Raw genomic sequence first — 21225 nt, 5'->3', positions numbered from 1 at the left:
GTACTTTCAACAAGTTGCATTTGAGAATTTCATTTCGTCTTCATCACAAGAAATAGCACAAGAGCAGAGTAAAGACAACGTATGGAAAGAAATTAAACGCCTGTGGCAAGATAGGAATATTGTTACCATTAGAAACCATTACACTGTACGCAATAACATTCTGTTTCGCCGCTCTCACCCTGACAGCAACAATTGGTTATTATGCATTCCTGACGGACTTATTAACAAATTAATCTGGTATACTCATTTAAGTTACGGACATTACGGAGCTAGAAAATGTTTTCTTATATTGAGACAGAACTGTTATTTTACCAACATGGAGAAACGTATTCGACGAGTTTTAGCGTCATGTAAAATCTGCCAGAAAGCTGTCAGATACGACTTCACATATTCCTCCTTTACATCCCATTGTACCTGTTAAATGGAGACACATGGCCGCTGTAGACATATTTGGTCTGATTCTCAGAACTAATAGAGGTTTTTGCTACATCTTTGTTGCTGTTGAACTCACTTCAAAATTTGTTACCTTCTCTCCGTTACGCAAAGCTACTGCTAAAACTGTTTCGAAAGCATTTGTAAAACATTTTCTATTTCATGTAGGGCATGTATTGAAAGTAATTTCCGACAATGGTCCACAGTTTCGATCTGCTATATGGACAAGTATGTTACGAGCTAGAAACATTTCTCCGATCTATACATCCAGGTACCATGCTTCTTCGAACCCTTGTGAACGATTAATGAAAGAAATTGGTAAACTACGTAGAATATACTTCCATAAAAACATATTGATTGGGACACACACTTACTCTCATTCCAGGATGTAATTAATTCCATACTAAATGAATCTACTATACTATCTCCGACTGTTATACTGAAAAATGTTAACCACCTAACAAAATTAAAGAATTTGTAACCTTTCCTACATGTCGTCGTCTTCGACACCATGAAATAATTGACATTGCGCTGAACAACATCAAACGTGCAACAGAGCGCCGGAGAAGATAGCAAAAACAGGTTTGTACACGCCGTGACTTTCACACTGGACAGAAGATATTAATACGCACACATTATTTGTCTAATAGAGGAAGAAGTAGATGTAGTAAATTTGAGCTTCTATATGCAGGTCCATATCGAACTCGCAGCATTCCTCACCCCAGTGTAGTACACGTCGAAACTCTGAGAACCAGAAAAACCAAAGGCAATCACCATATCTCCAACATCAAACCCTTTATTGAATGAACATATTTTATGATTTATCACACTGTAATGCCATTTCCTGATTTTTTTATGACCACTTTCGCAATTATATTCACATGAACACTTACTGATGATTTTCATATTTTTTCTTGGCAAGTGCCCGGCAAGGTAAGGTTAACAGGTCGCATTTCTTGTCGTTACACATCCGACCGCGCATATTTTTCTAGATGAACTTACACATTTTATGACCACTTATGCAATTATATTTATGTGATTACTTACTGATGATTATCGTAGTTTTTTTTGGCAAATTCCCGGCAAGGTAAGGTTAGCAGGTCGCTTTTCTTGTCGTTACACATCAGACTGTGCACATTTTCCATTCTTCATGTATGTATGATTGTTTTCCTCTTTTGTTTGTATGCATTATGAGATATTTAAGATGTAACAAACACTAGTTGACTTGACTTTGACATTTTGCCTTATGATAGCTCAACATCGTGACTATTTTACATTTTTTTTTTTTTTTTTTTTTTTTTTTTTTTTTGCTGCTACATTGTGATACTCTGTGTACATTTTTTACATCTGAACATTGTCTATGACATATTACGTTTTCTGTCGTGCTATGCTGTATGCTCAATTATATCACTAGAAACCAGCTTTTATTTAATGGGTATATGATTTAAATGCAAGACATTAATCATTGTTCAACATTTTCAGAAAGAAATAACGTGTAAAAGAAATAAGTTAAACAGAAATCGGAATTTCACCTTCGGAATGAACGAAAGAAGATGCAATACCACGTCTCGAAGAGTAAATGGATCAGAATTAACAAGCATTAACAAGAATATACTATACACATCGTACGAAAGTAGTCTTAACTAATTTTTTCTTTCAGAATACGAGGCGATTGATGCAGGCTGTCAGACAGAACTACACATCTTAGTTATAGTGATGAAATATGCTAGAAATAAGGAACTCTATACTATGAATAGTTGTGTAATGAATAATGAAGTGACTTTTTTTCGGATGATAATGAATGATGATGAATAGTGATGTAGAATATGCTAATATGGATAATAAAGTTTTTCTTTACAGGTGATGGTAATAATGGAATTATGGTGATATGGGTAATGAAGTTTTTCTTTGCAGGTGATGATAGTAATAATAATGAAGTTTCTCTCTGCAGATGAGGATAATGTTGAAGTTTATGTATTTATGCTATGTAGTTATTTAGGTATTTGTTGCAGTTCGTTTTGACAGTATATCTTCTGTCGCATGGTATGATGACTGACGGTTTTGGAAAGGACAGCTAGAGAACATATATATTTAATACACATTTCATACCTGTTAATTCGAAGTTCACTACTTTTCAGCATAATATGCATTTCTTCTTTCAGTTTAATAATCCATTTTGTATTTTTTGCAGGAGAAATTATTCATGAAATTAATGTGCTATAAGCAGTTGGTTATTAAACCTGTGTCATTCATGAATGTGATCACATATACTCTATTTGTTTCATAACCTTGCTACAGCTGACTCATGACGAATGACGTTACACATCTTCATTTGCAGCAATAAGTCAAAAGCAAATATTGTTATGCCCCAGCAATTAATTATCGATCCCAACGCAATGCATTGCTAGCACAAAAAATGTATTACCAGTCCCAAATAATAATACCAATTTGAGTTATGAGTAATACTGAATAACTTTTTTCCAACCACAGACTTTGAGTAATAGCTACAGAGTGTTACATTTTAAATATGTTATATGTTCCTTGAATGATGAAAAATGTTTTGTAATATTCAATACTTGCTGACCAACGAATGCCACTGTTTCTTATATTTTTGTATTATGTCACTTTCATGCTGTATATATGAATACCAGTAGCTTGATGCTAAACTCATTAGCTCTTGGTTTGACTGATGACTTCTGATGGTTTGTAACTGGTCAATGAGTGCCAATGTTCTCTGTAAAAAGAATGACTTATGAATATTATTCTGTAATACTTCATGAATGGTACAGAAATGTTCAATAACTGGTTGATGAGTGCCTCAAATTACTCAAATTAGTTGTTAGACTAGTGTAATTATCAATGATGACTGGCATAAGACTTCATGTCCTTCACCTTGTGAACTAATTACCAGAAATTACTGTAATATCCGTTTGTCCTGTCTATCCTCATGCTCATGGAGCAGTATATTTGGTTTTTGCACTAATTCTACGTTGGTGTACCTTACAAGAACGTGGTGTTGACACGACGTGCTGTCCACCACCTTGAGCTATGGAGATGTTATTATGTTCCCACTGTTTGGTGTACCTAATGTACTACCAAAAATGATAACATGGAATATTAATACGACATTTCACTCTCTTGGCTACACTGATTAATACTTCAGTGAAAAGAACTTCAGATTGTCTCACTTGGTGTTGTGCTTCTGTAGAAACATATGGACTTTCAGTGCAACTGCCTGCAACCTAATGTGCTACAACCATGATGCAATCCTTCCCTTTCCTCTCCTACTTCTTGTAAAATAGAAAAAAAAACAAAAAACAAAAAAAAACTACAGTGCGTGTGCACTTTATGTCATTTGTTAATATGATTTGTACTCATTCCGTATACGTTTTGTGATTTTGTGATATTCTGCACTACAGTGCGTGTGTACTTATGTCTTATGTTAATATGATTTGTATCCATTGCGTATACACTTTGTGATTTGCTGATATGTTCTGAACTGCAGTGCGTGTGCACTTTATGTCATTTGTTAATATGATTTGTACTCATTGCCTATACATTTTGGGATTTTCTGATATGTTCTGTACTACAGTGCATGTGCACTTCTGTCATTTTGTTAATATGATTTGTATTCATTGCATATACATTTTGTGATTTGCTGATATATTCTGAACTACAGTGCGTATGCACTTTATGTCATTTGTTAATATGATTTGTATTCATTACGTATGTACTACAGTGCGTGTGCACTTTATGTCATTTGTTAATATGATTTGTACTCATTGCCTATACATTTTGTGATTTCCTGATATGTTCTGTACTACAGTGTGTGTGCACGTTTGTCATTTTGTTAATATGATTTGTATTCATTGCATATACATTTTGTGATTTGCTGATATATTCTGAACTACAGTGCGTATGCACTTTATGTCATTTGTTAATATGATTTGTATTCATTACGTATGTACTACAGTGCGTGTGCACTTTATGTCATTTGTTAATATGATTTGTACTCATTGCCAATACATTTTGTGATTTCCTGATATGCTCTGTACTACAGTGTGTGTGCATGTTTGTCATTTTGTTAATATGATTTGTATTCATTGCATATACATTTTGTGATTTGCTGATATATTCTGAACTACAGTGCGTATGCACTTTATGTCATTTGTTAATATGATTTGTATTCATTACGTATGTACTACAGTGCGTGTGCACTTTATGTCATTTGTTAATATGATTTGTATTCACTGCCTATACATTTTGTGATTTCCTGATATGTTCTGTACTACAGTGCGTGTGCACTTTTGCCATTTTTTAATATGTTTTGTACTCATTTTGTATACATTTTGTCATTGCTTCATATGTTCTGTACTCAGTGCATGTGCACTATATCTTATTTCATGTTCTGCACTTATATATATGTATATATTCTGTGATTGTAAACTTAGTTAAGTAAGAGAAATTAAGGTGCGCGTCATATATCTTGGCGGCCGAGTTTGGGTTCGTTCTGCGCATTTGACGTCACAAATCACAGTCAGCCAATGAACAGAGAACGACGTTGCCAGATCTCGACTGCAGTGCAGAGCACGGACGAGTGTCTTCAGTTTTAGAAACGTTCAGTCATAAATGAAGTAATTGAACAAAAGCAGTGTCTTGATAGCAAACTTTCTTTTATAGAAAGTTTGGAAAAAGCATTCTTTACACCAATTGCTTCATATTCTATTAATTAATTAAACCAAACAAACAATAAGCCTCCTAATTCAGGCGACAGCAAGGAAAGGTGTTTGTATCAGTCTCACGAACAGCTTTTTCGCAATAGAGAACAGCGGTAATTGTTTATTTCCTATTGTACTTCGACGCAACGTGAGTAATTCATAGTCATCCCAACAGTGTTTGTCGGTATTTTGCAAACGTTTAGAGTGCTCCAGGAGATGCCAGAAATGAGTAGCTGCGTTGGCGTAATGGTTAAGGTGTTGGGCTGCTAATCGGAAGATTCTGAGTTCAAGGCTTGTTGCATACTAAATATTTTATTTATTTAAAAACAATAGCGAAGTGTCTTACTTAATGAATTTTATTCGTTTGAATGTAATGTTTTGAAATTTCCCGTGCTTCATTATAATCATAATAAGTTTTCAGTTTTTCTAATTTTATCCTCCAATATTTCTTTTCACAGCAATTAAAAACAACGAAAAGGCACACATACAATATTCATGTTATCCGTTTTGTTTGTATATCGCCTCTTCCGCAGTCGCTGTTTTACTATTCATATTGAGATATATTCTTTTACGGCAGTATTAAAAGTATTATTTAGAGCAGAATTTCGGCTCGTACGTTGCCGAGCTATTTGATTGTCTGACGGAATTCTTTGCTTCGCTGCTTTGGCAACATAATATTCAATGGTTTCGTCGACTGATCTATGTTTTGGCAAGTATTTGCTGTCCGTTGTGACAAAAACAAAATGTTTGCGCACTGTGCCTCACTGGCAATATATTTTAGTTTTATGTTTTATTACGTCCAAAATTCAGTTTTGTGTACTTCGCCAACTTCGCCAACTTCGTTTTAATCAGAACGTTTTAGAAAAAAGCGAAATGACTCTGGTATAAAGAAAGTTTTGTTACAGTTGCTAAAGATAGAATATTTCCCAATTTATAAACACTGTTTATGTTATAAAGGGTGTTCATTTTATGAGGACATTGAAATCTCTTGAAAACGACACACAGAGCCAAAAGAAATCCTAATGAAAATTAGTTCCTCCGGGAAGGGGACATCCAATTATAACAAATTTGACTACAAATTCGTCGAATTTGGTATCATTGGATGTCCCCCTCTGAGACAAAAAAAATTTAGTTATAAATTTGTTTGATCCGATGTGTAGATTTGCGGATATTTCAATGTCTCCAATTAAAATGAACACTCTGTATAGTTGGAACCATGAACGACTGCGGTCGATTTAAGGCTCGTTCTACGCACCTGACGTCACGCATCCGCTGACAGCCAATGAGTGTTCAGTAGTTTTCTGAACGGTCTGCTGGGAATGTCTTGGCGAGTGCGAGTGTTAAATGTGATTGTAGTTATTCTTTGGTGAATTTTTATCGCATTTGTTGCAAGTTGTCATGGCTGATAATGATGGTAAGCGACAAACTCTCCATAAACAGGCGAAGGACATAATTTACCGGATTCACGCTTTTTTCAAGTGCGAAGCAGAAAACGGTGGACCTATCACGGATGTCGCCAGATCTCAGGAACGCACTGCAGAAGCGACAGGCGTTAGCTTGAGAACCGTTCAGCGGATTGCCAATGAAGGAAAGTTATCTACGGAGACCTGTGGAAGCCCACTTTTCAGATCGCCAGGGAAATATCGCACTCATGAGAGGACTGTAACTAATTTAGATAATTTCGACAAAGATGTTCTAAGACGAGAAGTGCTCAACATGTACAACACAGGCGAATTTCCTACTGTAAAAAAAAAATCACTGTGCAAATGCGTGAAACCATAAATTTTAAAGGTAGCATGACTTCAATGAATAGAATACTTAAAAGCATTGGATTCAAATATGTACATACAAATGACGGAAGAAAGTTTTTAATGGAACGTAGTGATTTCGCTGCTTCAAGGGCACAGTTTTTAAGACGTATTATTGAAGTAAGAAAATCCGGGAATAAGAACATTTTTTCCTTGGACGAAACATGGGTGAACCAAAATCACACAAGGAAAGCGTGTTGGAAAATGAGTGATGGTTCGGGTGGGTTTAAAGTACTAGTTGGTAAAGGTGGACGAATAATTGTGCTTCACTCTGGTTCTGCTTCTGGATTCATTCCAGAAAGCAAATTAGTGTTCCGGGCAAAAAAGAGATATTCAGGGGATTATCATTCCGAAATGAACGCTGAGACATTTAAATTGTGGTTTAGGAATCAGTTTCTCCCTTACTTGCCTGCAAACTCGGTGATTGTAATGGACAATGCGAGTTATCACTCTGTTGTTGACAAGACACCCACAACAAGTACAAAAAAAGCCGATATCATGTTATGGCTTGCAAGTAAAAATATTCCACATACTGCCAACCAAACTCGTGCTGAAATGTTGAATCTTGTAGTACTTCATAAGCCTCGCACAAAAGTTTATGAAATCGATTGTATTGCACAGGAACATGGACACACAGTTTTGCGTTTGCCACCGTACCATTGCCAATACAATCCGATAGAGTTAATTTGGGCACAAGTGAAAGGGTATGTCGCAGAACGAAACGTGACATTTAAAATTGCCGATACAGAAAGGCTTCTGCACGAAGCACTTGACAGAATTACTTCTTCAGCATGGGGTGAATGTGTTCGGCATGCACAAAGGCGACAGGAGGAGGACATGGACAGGGAAATTGTAATGGACAATCTGCTTGAACCCATCGTCATAACTCTAAGACCTGATGATTCGGACTGCGACACTGACTACAGCGATGCAGAAGACTATCGCAGCGATTGACATCAATGAAGGGTAAGGCACATACACAATAATACTCATGTTCTCTTTCTTGTTTTTGTTCCACAGTTGCAATTTTACCAATGGTATTGAAATATATTCCTCTTCTGCAACTGTAATAAGCGTCTAATTTAGACCAGACGCGTTTTTCTCTTTTGAAGCATCTTCATTGGACAGCATTTTTTCTCCTCCATTGCCAAGTCACCTTTCGTAGTTTTGTGCTGAGGTAACACAATATTTGTGTCGGCCGATCAGTGTTTTAGCAAATAAACGCCACACACAAAAATTATATTTGACATAGCTCAGAGCACTGATACACAGTATATTCAAGTCCTAATGTTTTTGTAAGTCAACAGTTTTGTTTAACGTATTTTGTGTACTTCCTTTTGATTGATTGAAGTGCTTTAAAATAAAGTCAAACGCGCCCGGTGTAAATAAAACTTTTATTACAGTCGCGAAAGACGGAATATTTCTCAATATTACATACGACACCAATCTGGTACTTAAATGAGATGTTGTTATACAGTAAATTATATATGAAATTTAGGTATCTTGTCCACATTTCATTCTCAACATTGTGGTAACTACAATCGAACATACGGAAAGTATACGCTATGAACTTTACCTCTGCAAACTCTTCAAAATTTCGTGCAATGGTTTACTACATTTAATGCTGCAATATAACTGCGTTGAAAATCGAAACAAAATTAGGTCATTTATGGGGGGAAGGTATCAGTCAAGAAGATGTGTCAAAATCAAATTTTTGGGCCAAATAGTTTTTGCGAAATCGAATGATAAGTGTGTCAAAGCAGTCGGAACACTATGTGTCTGCACAGGCGAGCAGTGCAGTGGTTACAAAATCGCGCACGGCGTGGAATGCGGGGAGCACGTCTCTGTAGCAGCGAAAGGTTTAGTGCGGCCATGGTGGCTTTACTTCATAAACTGCGTGCTCCCCCCTAAACGTAAGTTTGAGAACTACACTGCTACGGCGCTGCTTCTCTTGGCGCGTACAACTGGCAACGCAGCAATCTCCCACGTCTGGGCGGGCATGCGAGAGCCGCCAAGATAAATGAATTGAACTATAGTTGCTCATGGCAAGTCCAATTGACTTACCATCACTGCCAGATTTTTGCCCCCCCCCCCCCCCCCCACCACCAGTGGAGGGTTATGTAAGACGCATGCGTTGCCAGCGATGGGCGAGGCATGGGAGGGTCTCTGACCAGAGAGCAGTATGTAGTTAGTTGTTGCTTGTCGCTAGTCGGCATTAGTCGACAGTAGTCTCGAGTAGTCTGCGTGAGTCGGCAGTTGTGTGTGCGTGTCGGCGCGTGTCGGGATTCAGCTCTGGTCGAGACTCTGGAGGATGGGTATTATTGTAGAAGGTAAAGAAGCAGCCTTGCGCATATCTAGTAATGTATATTAACTGTCATTAATTTCTTAAAAAAATGCCCCAATAATAATTTTTATAATATAAAGTAATTTTTTAAAAAAAAAGCATTCATTTCAATTTAAAGATTTTATCCAATGAATAATTATTCCTTTCACGAATAGCAAAGCATAGGCCAGCATTGCACGGAGCTGTGCCAAAACTTTTTTTATGTAAGAGCAGATATATCCGCAGTTTTTATTGAGGTAAGAATTTTTTTTTTTATTCAGAGTACAGGGCCGTGGCGCAGCGTTGCTGTCGTCATAAAGTTTACCAGGTTACTGAATATTTTTTTTATTATTTTTGGGTTTAGGAATTTTTCTGTTTCGAGCTTAACATTAAATGAGAAAAGAATTTTGTGGGTACATTAAATGTGAGTGCATTTCTGCATGGAGACTATAAATGGGAATCAATTTTGTTCAGAGGCTACATTATAAAAAAATTCATTTAATTATTATTTCCGTGGGGAGTTTATTCATGGTTCATTTTTAATTAATGATTTTCGTTGGGAGGTTATACTTGATTCATTTATAATTATTATTTTTGTGGGGAGTTTACACTTGGTTCATGGTACATTTTAATTTAAATATTTCTGTGGGGATGTTACAATTTAAATACAATAATATAAAGTGAAATAATCTTAAACCTTTTACAAAGTTACACGAGCGGCTAACAAATGGCACCATGGACTATCCAAGTATCGTAGATGTGGTGGTTCGGAAAGGAAAAGAAAAAACATTGCTTGAGCCTGAAGCCTTGGTAATACACCACAAGCATTCAGAAGTAATTGAAGAACATTAAACTGCAATCCTCTTCATCTCCGAGTACCTAGCACAACCTATATCGTCTTGAGCCTGATAACTGTATTCATCTCCACGATCTTTGACCCCCCCCCCCCTCCCAACGCTCCTTTACAGTACTAAACTTCCTGCCAGCCGCTGTGGCCGAGCGGTTCTAGGCGCTTCAGTCCGGAACTGCGCTGCTGCTACGGTCGCAGGTTCGTATCCTGCCTCGGGCATGGATGTTAAGTCCCATGGTGCTTAGAGCCATTTGAACCATTTTGAAAAGACTTGCTGGCACTTCAGTCCATTCTGTCTTCCTTTCTTGGGTCCTTGTCCCGCTTCAACGCGGGGTCGCCCGTATTATTACAGATTTGGCAATGTTAGTGAAATAGGGTGGCCGGGTGCCCTTCCTGCCACCATCCCCAAACCCCCCGGAACGTAAGTAGTTTTCCCTAGCTGTCTGTGAACGTCTGCAAATGTCTGTGAGTCGTGTAACTGAGACGTAATGTGGAGACCAGCCTGGTATTCACCTATCGGATGTGGAAAACCGCCTGAAAACTACATCCAGGCTGGCTGCCATACCGGCCCTCGTCATTAATCCGCCGGGTGGGTTCGATCTGGGACCAGCGCACCTATCCAAGTGCAGGAAGCAGCGTATTAGCGCTCTCGGCTACCCTGGTGGTTCTTCAGTCCATATTCGATTTAACGAATTTGTGTTTTTCAGAATCGCATTTGTTGTCATGTATGTTTGTATGACTTATGTATGTATGACTTATATATGTATGTATGTATTGAACTGGGGACCTAGAAACGACGGAGAGGCCTCGCCTCTACTGCAGACCCCAGTGGTACACAACTCCACAACATGCTACTGCAGTCCACTCACCTCACCGCCGCCCAACATCAAACCAAGGATCGTAGTGCAGTTCGGCCCACAGTGCCCCCGCCCCCCTCCCCCTTCCTGGAACATCTCATTCCAGACGAGTGTACCCCCAATGTTTGTGTGGTAGAGTAATTATGGTGTATGCATACGTGGAGACAGTGTTTGCGCAGCAATAGTCGGCATAGTGTAACTAAGGTGGGGTGGAATAAGGGAATGAGCACGCATTCGCCGAGGCAGATGGACAACCGCCTTGGAAACCATCCACAGGCTGGCCGGCACACCGGACGTCGACACTAATCCGCTGGGCGGATTCATGCTGGCGACTGGCATGCCTTCCAGCTCTGGAAGCAGTGCTTTACGCCGTATGGCTTGCCGGGCAGGTTCTTGCCATTGCCAATCTACATTTTACATTCGCTCTATTTCGACCATCATCGGTTATTTTGCTGCCCAGATAGCAAAACCTATCTACCGCTTTAAGTGTCTCATTTCGTAATCTAATTCCTTCAGCATGATCTGATTTAATTCCACTACATTCAATTATCCTCGTTTTGCTATAGTTGATGTTGATCTAATATCCTTTCAAAACCCGGTCCATTCCGTTCAATGGTCCTTCCAAATTCTTTGCTGTCTGTGACAGAATTACTGTGTCATCGCCAGACCTCAAAGTTTTTATTTCTTCTCCCTGGACTTCAATTCCGACTTTAAATTTTTCTTTTCTATCCTTTACTGCTTGTTCCATATGCAGATCCAATAATATCGTTGATATGCTACAACCATCTCTCGCTTCCTTCTCAACCACTGCTCCCCTTCCGTGCCCTACGACTCATATAACTGCCATCTCGTTTGTGTGCAAATTGTAAGTAGCCTTTCGCCACCTGTGTATTACTCCTACACCTTCAGGATTTTAAAGAGAGTTTTCCAGTCAACAATGTTAAAAGATGTCTCTTAAGTCCACAAGTGTTATAAACTAAGTTTGCGCTTCCTTAACCTGTCTTCTATGAGAAGTCATAGGGTCAGTATTCCCTGATGTGTTCGTACATTTCTCCAGAATTCAAACTGATCTTCCTCGAGGTCGGCTCCTACAAGTCTTTCCAGAATTCGTGTTAGTATTTTGTAACCGTGACTTATTCAACTGATAGTTCTGTAATTTTCACACATGTGGAATTGGAATTTTTATATACTTCTTGAAGTCTGAGTGTATTTCGATTGTATGATGCTCACTAGATGGAATAGTTCTTTCATGGCTGCCTCACCCAGGGCTGTCATCAATTCTAGCGGAATATCGTCTCATCCTGGAGACTTACTTCAACTTAGGTATTTCAGTGCTCTGTCAAAATCTTCGCACAGTATTTCATCTTCATCTATTCCTCTTCCATTTCCTGTAATACTGCCATCAAGTACAAGTCCCTTCTATACACCATCTGTACACTCCTTCCATCTTTCTGCTTTCCCTTTCTTGCTTAGCACTTGTTTTCCATGTGAGCTCCTGATATTCATACAGATGGTTGTCTTTTCTGCATCGGTCACTTTCATTTTCCAGTAGGCGGGTTCTATCTTTCCCCTAGTGATGTATGCTTCTAGATCCTTACATTTGTCCTCTAGCCGTTCCTGCTAAACCGTTTTGCACTTCCTGTCAATCTTATTTATTATATCATTATGTTCCCTTTCTCCCGTTTCGTTTACTGCATTTTTAAATTTTCTCCTTTCATGAGTTAGGTTCAGTATCTGTTGTGCCACCCAATGATTTCTACAAGCCCTCGTCTTTTTCCCTACTTGATTTTCAGCTGCCTTCACTATTTAATCTCTCAGAGCTACCCATTTTTCTTCTATTGTATTCTTTTCTCCTGTTTTTGTAAATTGTTCCCTACCATTCCCTCTGGAACTCTACAAATTATGGTTTTCACAGTTTATGTAGATCCCATCTCCTTAAATTCCTACCTTTTTGCAGTTTCTTCAGTTGTAATCTACAGTTCATCACCAATAAATTGTGGTCAGAGAGGCCGTGCGGTTAAAGGCGCTGCAGTCTGGAACCTCAGGACCGCTACGGTCGCAGGTTCGAATCCTGCCTCGGGCATGGATGATTGTGATGTCCTTAGGTTAGTTACGTTTAACTAGTTCTAAGTTCTAGCGGACTAATGACCTCAGCAGTTGAGTCCCATAGTGCTCAGAGCCATTTTCTTTGTGGTCAGAGACCACGTTTGCGCCTGCAAATACCTTACAGTTTAAAAGCTGGTTCGTAAATCTCTGTCTTATCATCGTATAATCAATCAGAAATGTCCCGATGTCTCCAGATCTCTTTTATTATTCTTAAACAGTTAGCAATGATTCAATTATGCTCTGTGCAAAATTCTTCCAGCTGGCTTCCTCTTTCATTCCTTTCCCCGAGCCCATATTGACCTACTATTTTTTTTTCTCTTTCTTTTCCTACCATCGGGTTTCAGGCCCCCATCACATCCTTTAACTATCATCGTAATTTCTTTTATCTCATCACACATTTCTTGAATTTCTTCATCATCTGCGGAGCCAGTTGGCATATGAAATTGTACTGCTGTGGCGGAAAAGTATACTGTCTTATTTTTATTTAATTCAATTGGTGAAACGTTGTGTATTGTATAAACTACACGAAACGCTTTCTTGCGTCGTTCCATCGAACTTTATTTTCGTATGACCTATATTTCGGACTGTAAACTTAGGTTTTGGACTGCAAGCTTGTTTTTCAGTTCACATCTGATCCCAAAGACGACGCCCAAACAAATACTTGTCAAAGATTAAAGTGTCCACGTGTATTCATTTTTACTTCAGTTCGTTCTCTGCAGTCAGCTGAGCACTGAAAATGTGCTTAAAACCTGACACATTGGTTTATGGAAATAAAATTTTTGTGAAATATGGCAAAATAGTGTTTCGTTTAGATTATACTATTTGTCTTTAATTTCGGTAACTGATTCAGTTAAAATGATTATGGCGTTGAATGATTTTTGTGAAATCACAGATTTTTTTGCATTTCTCATTTTACTGTTTCAGGGATCTTAAACATACGCTAGTGAATATCTGGCTCGAGACATTCTCAGCGTGAGGCGAGGAAAGCCACCTACAGGAAGAGTGCTTACTTGGGAATTCAGCGGCGCAGCTCAACTTCGGATCCGGCAGGCGAGGAAGACGTATTCTGGCAGCGAGCACTACTGCCGGGAAACTTCTTTAATATATTAGGCAACAGCGCGACGTGTGTGCGTGCAGAGGACCGGCGTACGTGCAGAGACGTGTGAGCACTGGCCAAACTCGGAGGACGGCACGCCTGTCATCTCGCCCGTGGAGAGACCGACTACAGTCCTGAGGGGGGAGAGCAAGTTGTACGAGTAGAGTACACAGCCTGAGCATCAGCACACGGTACTGGCTGCGGCGTGTTTGGCGTCGAGGGAGATCCTCCGATAGACTACGTCTGTTTAATTCCCTGTATCAACACGCATGTCTACTCGGTGCAATCTGCGTCTGAAGGAGAAGGGTTCTATATACATGTCGATGATTTGATTACCTAAACTTCTCGGACTTATCTTTTTAGAAAGCAGCTACGAAAAAAAATGTTCCTTGGCCGTTGTCATTATCACGAGGGTCTTCAAGAACTTATTCGTCCACTGTCTGTGTCAAAGCTTCACGAACGCTAAATATATACTGGAATCGGATAAACGTCGTCTCCTTCTCCGCTTTCTCTCTGTCAATATCCTTCTCCCCTCTCCCTTTGTCCATCTGCTCCTTCTCCGCCACTCTGCGTATCTCCTGCTGCCTCTTTCCATGTCCAATTCCTCACCGTTCGCCGGCCTGTGTGACCGAGCGGTTCTAGGCGCTTCAGTTTGGAACTACGCGACCGCTACGGTCTCAGGTTCGAATCCTGCCTCGGGCATGGATGTGTGTGGTGTCCTTAGGTTAGTTAGGTTTAAGTAGTTCTAAGTTCTATGGGACTGATGACCTCAGCTGTTAAATCCCATTGTGCTCAGAGCCATTTGAACCCTAACCGTTTCTCTGCCAATCTCCTCATCCACCCCCTCTCCCCCCTCCTCACTGAGAGCTTGGGCCACGTTGGTTTTTGGCGCCAACGATACCTTGATTGTGAATTGAAGTCGCTTAAAATAAATAGACCTTTCTGGCTATTGGACCTGTGAGTATAGTACCTTAAAAGACAGAATTTCTCATAGCTTTAATCTGAAATTCCGAGGCATTGAAAAGTTTCGGAAGAATCAGATTCCATAGTAGAATTTTAATAACAAGCCGATAATTCATAAACCTATATTTCCTGTTTTTTGTTAATACCGTTTGTAAGAAGGAAAGCGAAACAGCGCGTAATTGTATATACATTTTTTGTTTAAAAATATACTTTGAAAGTTTCCTCTGGACTAATTGTGTATAGAATTTTAATTTAAAGCTATCAATTGAAAGTTTCCTTTCACTTTTAACTGGCTCGTTCAGTTGGTTGTACCTTTGATATTGTTTGGTTTTGGGTCACCTCATGCACCTGCGAGATAAACAAAATATATCTGCCTGCGAGAATACAACATGATTTTGGCTCTGTTATATAATCCTTCTAGAAATGAGCAAATTGATTAAATCCTGAACTTCACTGTTAATCTCATTCATTAAACTAAGTGGTCCCCATGCGTTGATAATATGTCTAATAATGCTGTTCATGAAATGACCGCTGTACGTTGATAATTTTCATAGCAGACTGATCCTGAAACGGACATATCTTACCTTGTAATGTAATTGTTTGGAAACTCGTTGCTTGCTGCTCTCATTGCGCCAGCTACAGATTTCTAACTACAGTTACTGAAAGCTTAGTGCAAAGCCCCAGACAACAAGCAAACTGTTTTATACATATCACTGAGTGACAAACTCCTGCAAATAAAAATTACTAGCACCAAAGATGGGAACAATGCTCCTAGGTGAAATACTAGATAAACAAACTGTTTTCGAAATGTCTAATATATTACTAATATAGGCCAATGATGGAAAAACTATTTCGCTGAAATGCCTTATTCTTATGTTTTTTAGGGTGGGAATTAAAAATATGATACTTAAAAAACTGTATCACCCAAAATTTTCCACATTTTACAGTGAAATACATTACATTAAGCGATTTTACAGAATTTAACAGCTTTTACATATTTAAAATAATACAAAAAGGAGGTGTAATGGATGTGTATGACGTAGCACTGCTGAAAAACATTTGCTGTCAAAACTGATCTATTCTAATTTTCTGTTAACATATAGTGTTTTGTTTATCGTCAACATAACCTCACTCTCCCGTTTCCTGTACATGTGCTGAGTACAATGTCTAATCGTGGTTGTAAAAAATCTGCTGACTATTTTCGTTATGTTTGTGGTGAATTTGTGATTAAAAAACACTAAAGGAACTTTACAGACTTTGTGAGAAAGGTTTATCTATCTTACTTTGGATCTATACTTGGTGATCAAGATAAATCTTGGGCGCCACATACGGTATGTTATGTGTGTGTTGAAGATCTGAGAAAATCGTCCAAAAAGGAGAAAAAAGCCTATATATTGCAGTTCCACTGGTGCAGAAAGAACTGGCTTGTGAGGGAGTCTTTAAAACCTGGTGAGAAGAACTTTGTATGCAAAAACTATGTAGATTCAAAAAACGTACTCCTTCAACCTCTACATATAAAGTTGGGCCTAACGAAACAGTTTGTAAATGCTTTGCCTGAAGATGGAACATGTTTAAGTATGTCTGCGAAAAGTTTCTACACCTTTCAGAAAGCTAAACTAAAAGAAGGCGTCTTCGTCGGGCCTGAAATTAGAAAATTGATGTTTGATGTTAACTTTGAATATACAATGAAATTAAATGAGAAAGAGGCATGGGTATCATTAAAGCAAGTCGTTACAAAGTTCCTAGTACATGAAAAAGACCCAGAACAAGTTTCTATTATTAAGATATTTAATGAGTCCGAAAGTTCATTTTTTTGAACAGTTACCTTGAATACTTCACGGACAATAAGGGAGATGTTAGTGAGGAGAAAGGAGAGCGTTTTCACCAGGACATTAAAGTGATGGAAAAATACTACCAAGGCCGCTGGAACACAAACGTGAGGGGGGACTACTGTTGGTCACTTCACAGAGAAGTGCAGCAAGTGACTCATCGTAGAATAAGCCACACAAGAAGCTTCAAAGAAAAAAGAGAAAGAAAATACGAACCAATTCCAGCTCACAAGTGTAACCTCTATTTACACATATCATTGTTTTAAATATCCTAATCTAAATATAAACCATGCTTATGTTGTAACAAAGTGTTTCATTAATTTTCCCATTTGTTGTATAGCACAGGATTTTCATACTGTATAGTAAAAAGCATATTGCTGGAAAACTATGGGTGATACAAAAAAGATAAGGCTAGATTGGGATTTAGCTCATAAAGCTCTATAAAGATCAGCTATCAAAGTAAAAAAAAATGTTTTTCGGAAAACATTTTTCGTTGGCCTGTGATAACTCTATGAAATTCATTGTGTAACACTCATTAACATTGATATCAAAGTCTTACTCTCACAAATCATTAATAAACATTGAAAATACCTTACAGTGATAATTACTCAATCTTTAGGGAAAAATCTAATTTTCCCTTATATGGATGTCTCATTCAGCAAATGAGCCTAACTATGCGTGACTGCAGTGCCGTTAAAAAAAAAAAAATTACCTTCATTTCTCTTCATTTGTTTTTGAATATCCTTACATATTGTTCATTCTGAGTCACTAATCGAATCTTTGTGTTCTGTTTCATAATATCGAAACACAAATCTTTTTACTAAAGGCAGATGCACCTAACTTTACGTCTACATTGCCACGAGGCCTCCTCTATCTAACGATAGAGCTCCCACCCTCTTCGTTGCCAAGGAGAGTTCAGAAAAACAAGGACATCTTCCAGGGGCACTGCTATTCAGAAATGTCGTTAACCGTTTGAGACATCCACAGCATGTACAAATTCCAGAAATGGTAATAACAAACTCCGAAAAGACCTATTTCAATATATGGAGAAAGAATTCATAAGGGAGAAACAATGATTGTCCAATGGTTCAAATGGCCTGCTATCATAGTTAAAATGAACTGCGAGAAGGAAAACGATGCAGCACATGTTCACAACATAGCATAGCACAGAATTTTCGTTCTCACATTCAGTTTAAAAGAAAACCCTTACATTGTTTAAAAAATATTTACTGTCTATGTCTGTCTGAATGGTCATTAGAGTGCCATGCAAAAAATCTGAATTACATAGGTCTATAACTTTTTGAGATTTTTGGCAACAACTTTAAACAAAGACTTGTCTTCATATAGTGGTGTAGATTAAATGCATAGTACCGCTACTTTCACACAATATTATCTCCCCTGATTTCTTTTCTGTACATTACCTGTTGCAAAACGTATTTTAATATCGCTTTATATCGTAGCAATTGCCTTCCTAATAACAATTTTCTATGTTTTCCTTTTTCGCAGTTGTTACAGGTATATAGGAGGGGGTGGGAAAGGGGGAGGGAGAAGGTGAAGGAAGAGAGAGCACTCTCCTCCTCCTGGAAACTAGGTACAGGCTACTATTCATTACAAGTTTCTCACTCGCTCTAGCAGTAATTATCAGTGTTTATCTCAACTGCAGGTTGAACGCTGCTGAGCCTGAAGATAAACACAGTGACTTTTGTAGTCACTACGTATCATGGATCTTTTGGTTGTCATACTGTTCACGGTGAATTATGTCGATTCCTGGATGTCGCAGGAGATTTTCACACTTTTCTGCAATCCAAATGAGAGTGGAGCCTCACAGAATAGTGTCCTCAGTATCACCTACTCATACAGTGCTTATCAGGGGAGAGTTCCACACTCAACCAGTCGAAAGCTGACCCCCTCGTCACGCTTTCTCCAGTTAACGTAAAAAGACATTTTCTTCAAATTTAGTTATGCCAGTCATCATCTTCATCTTCAACATCATCCGAGTTCTGCCCTAGGACAAATCTCTACATGTAGCTCTCCATGCACTCCTGTCATTTGCTACCCTCTTCGTTTCCTAAAACATGTTTCCTATCCTTAAACTGCCCTCCACCTGGTACCTTCTGCGTATTAATCTTCTTCTGTCGTTCACCGATCCTTCCATAGCATACATTCAGTCTCCAAGCGAATTGTGTTTCCTCTTCCTCATTACCTTGAAATGTCTCTCTCTTCCCTCCACTCCTCTGAGCGCTTTCTCATTTCTCACTTTATCTTCCTATTTTCTTCCTTCCATCTGTGACGGTTCGGTTCTGGCGCCAGCGGCCGCCACTTTGAATTTCTGCAAAGTGGCGCCTCCGGCAGCCTCAGTGACTGAGAGTTCACTCTGAGATCGACCGCGTCGGTACTGTTGGCAGCGAGCGTGCTGAGTCTTCGAAAGGTTGCCGACGAAAACTTCTCCCTGTCACTTAAGTCTGTTATAAAAGTTAATAAACCTCTTTTCTTCAGATGTGCTTTTCTGGCATTGTCAGTCTGCATTTCATTTTCTCTTTGCTTCTGCCAGCAACATTTATCTTAATGCCCAAACAGGAAATCTTATCTATTTCTCTCCGTATCACCTGATTTAATTCTGCTATATTCCCTTACCCTTGTTTCGCTTTTGTTAATGTCCACCTTATATCCTCGCTTCAAGACAATGTCCATTCCGTTCAACGGCTCTTCCAAGACGTTTCCTGTTGAGAGCGGGATTAAAATGTCATCAGGATATCTGAAAGCTTTTGTTTCTTCTCCCTGAACTCAAATTCCTTCTCCAGTTTTTACTTTGATTCAATTTTACTGCTTGCTCATTGTACAGATAGAGTAACATCGGAGTTAGGCTACCACCTTGTATCACTTCCTTCTCAATTACTGCTGCCTTTTCATACCTTCCGACTGTTACAACTGTCGTCTCGCTTCTGTATAACTTATTCGTAACCCTTTACTCCCTGCATTTTATCACAAATTACTTTCAGTATGTCAAACACTGTATTCCAGTCAACGATGTCATAAGCTTTCTCCATATCTAGAGAAGCTATAAATGTAATTTTGCCTTCTCTCTACCTGTTTTAAGAAATAGTCGTAGGATCAGTATTCCCTTGTGTATGTTTACGTTTCTCTGGAGCCCAAACCGATCTCCCCGGAGTAAGAGTGGGGGGAAGAGAGAGAAATTTCAAAGGTAATTAGGAAGAGGCAACACAATTCACTTGGAGATTGAATGTATGCTATGGAAAGATCGGTGAACGAGAGAAGAAGAAGAATACACAGAGGGTACCAGATGGGGGATAGTTTAAGTTTAGGAAACATTTTTGAAGAAACGAAGAGGGTAGTAAATGACAGGAGTGCATGGAGAGCTACATGTGAAGATTTGCCCTAGGGCAGATCTCGGATGATGATGAAGATGAAGATGATGATGATGACTGACATAACTAAAATTGAATGAAATGTCTTTTACGTTAACTGGAGAAAGCGTAACGAAGTGTCAGCTTTCGAGTGGTTGATTGTGGATCTCTCCCCCGATAAGCACTGTATGAGTAAGTGATACTGAGGACACTATTCTGTGAGGCTTTACGTTCATTTTGACGGCAGAGAAGTGTGAAAATCTCCTGCGACATCCAGGAATCGACATAATTCCCAGTGAACAGTACGACAACCAGAAGATCCAAGATACGTAGCGACTGCTAAAGTCACAGTGTATCTCTTCAGGCTCAGCTGTGTTCTGAATTTGGCTGGAGAGTAAGACTATGCGGAAGTGAAATGTGGAAGGTAAACACTTTAGACGCAAATAGAAGTTCTGGAACTGTAGTGCTACAGAAGAATGCTGAAGATTACAGGGGTAACTGAACGGAAATAGGGAGAAAATAAATTGTGGTATAACTTGAGTAACTGAAGGGATCGATTGACAGAACACTTTCTGCGACATTAAAGGATGTATGAAAGGGGATACGAAAGGGAAGCAGTGGTTGGGAAGGGAGTGAGACAGGGTTATAGCCTATCCCCGATGTTATTCAGTCTGTATATTGAGCAAGCAACAAAGGAAACAAAAGAAAAGTTGGGAGTAGGAATTAAAATCCATGGAGAAGATATAAAAACTTTGAGGTTCGCCGATGACATTGTAATTCTGTCAGAGACAGCAAAGGACATGGAAGAGCAGTTGAAGGGAGTGGACAGTGTCTTGAAAGGAGGGTATAAGATGAACATCAACAAAAGCAAAACGAGG

Source organism: Schistocerca americana, chromosome 7 (genome assembly GCF_021461395.2).
Source record: "Schistocerca americana isolate TAMUIC-IGC-003095 chromosome 7, iqSchAmer2.1, whole genome shotgun sequence".
NCBI lineage: Eukaryota > Metazoa > Arthropoda > Insecta > Orthoptera > Acrididae > Schistocerca > Schistocerca americana.
Note: the sequence above shows the minus strand (reverse complement) of the source record.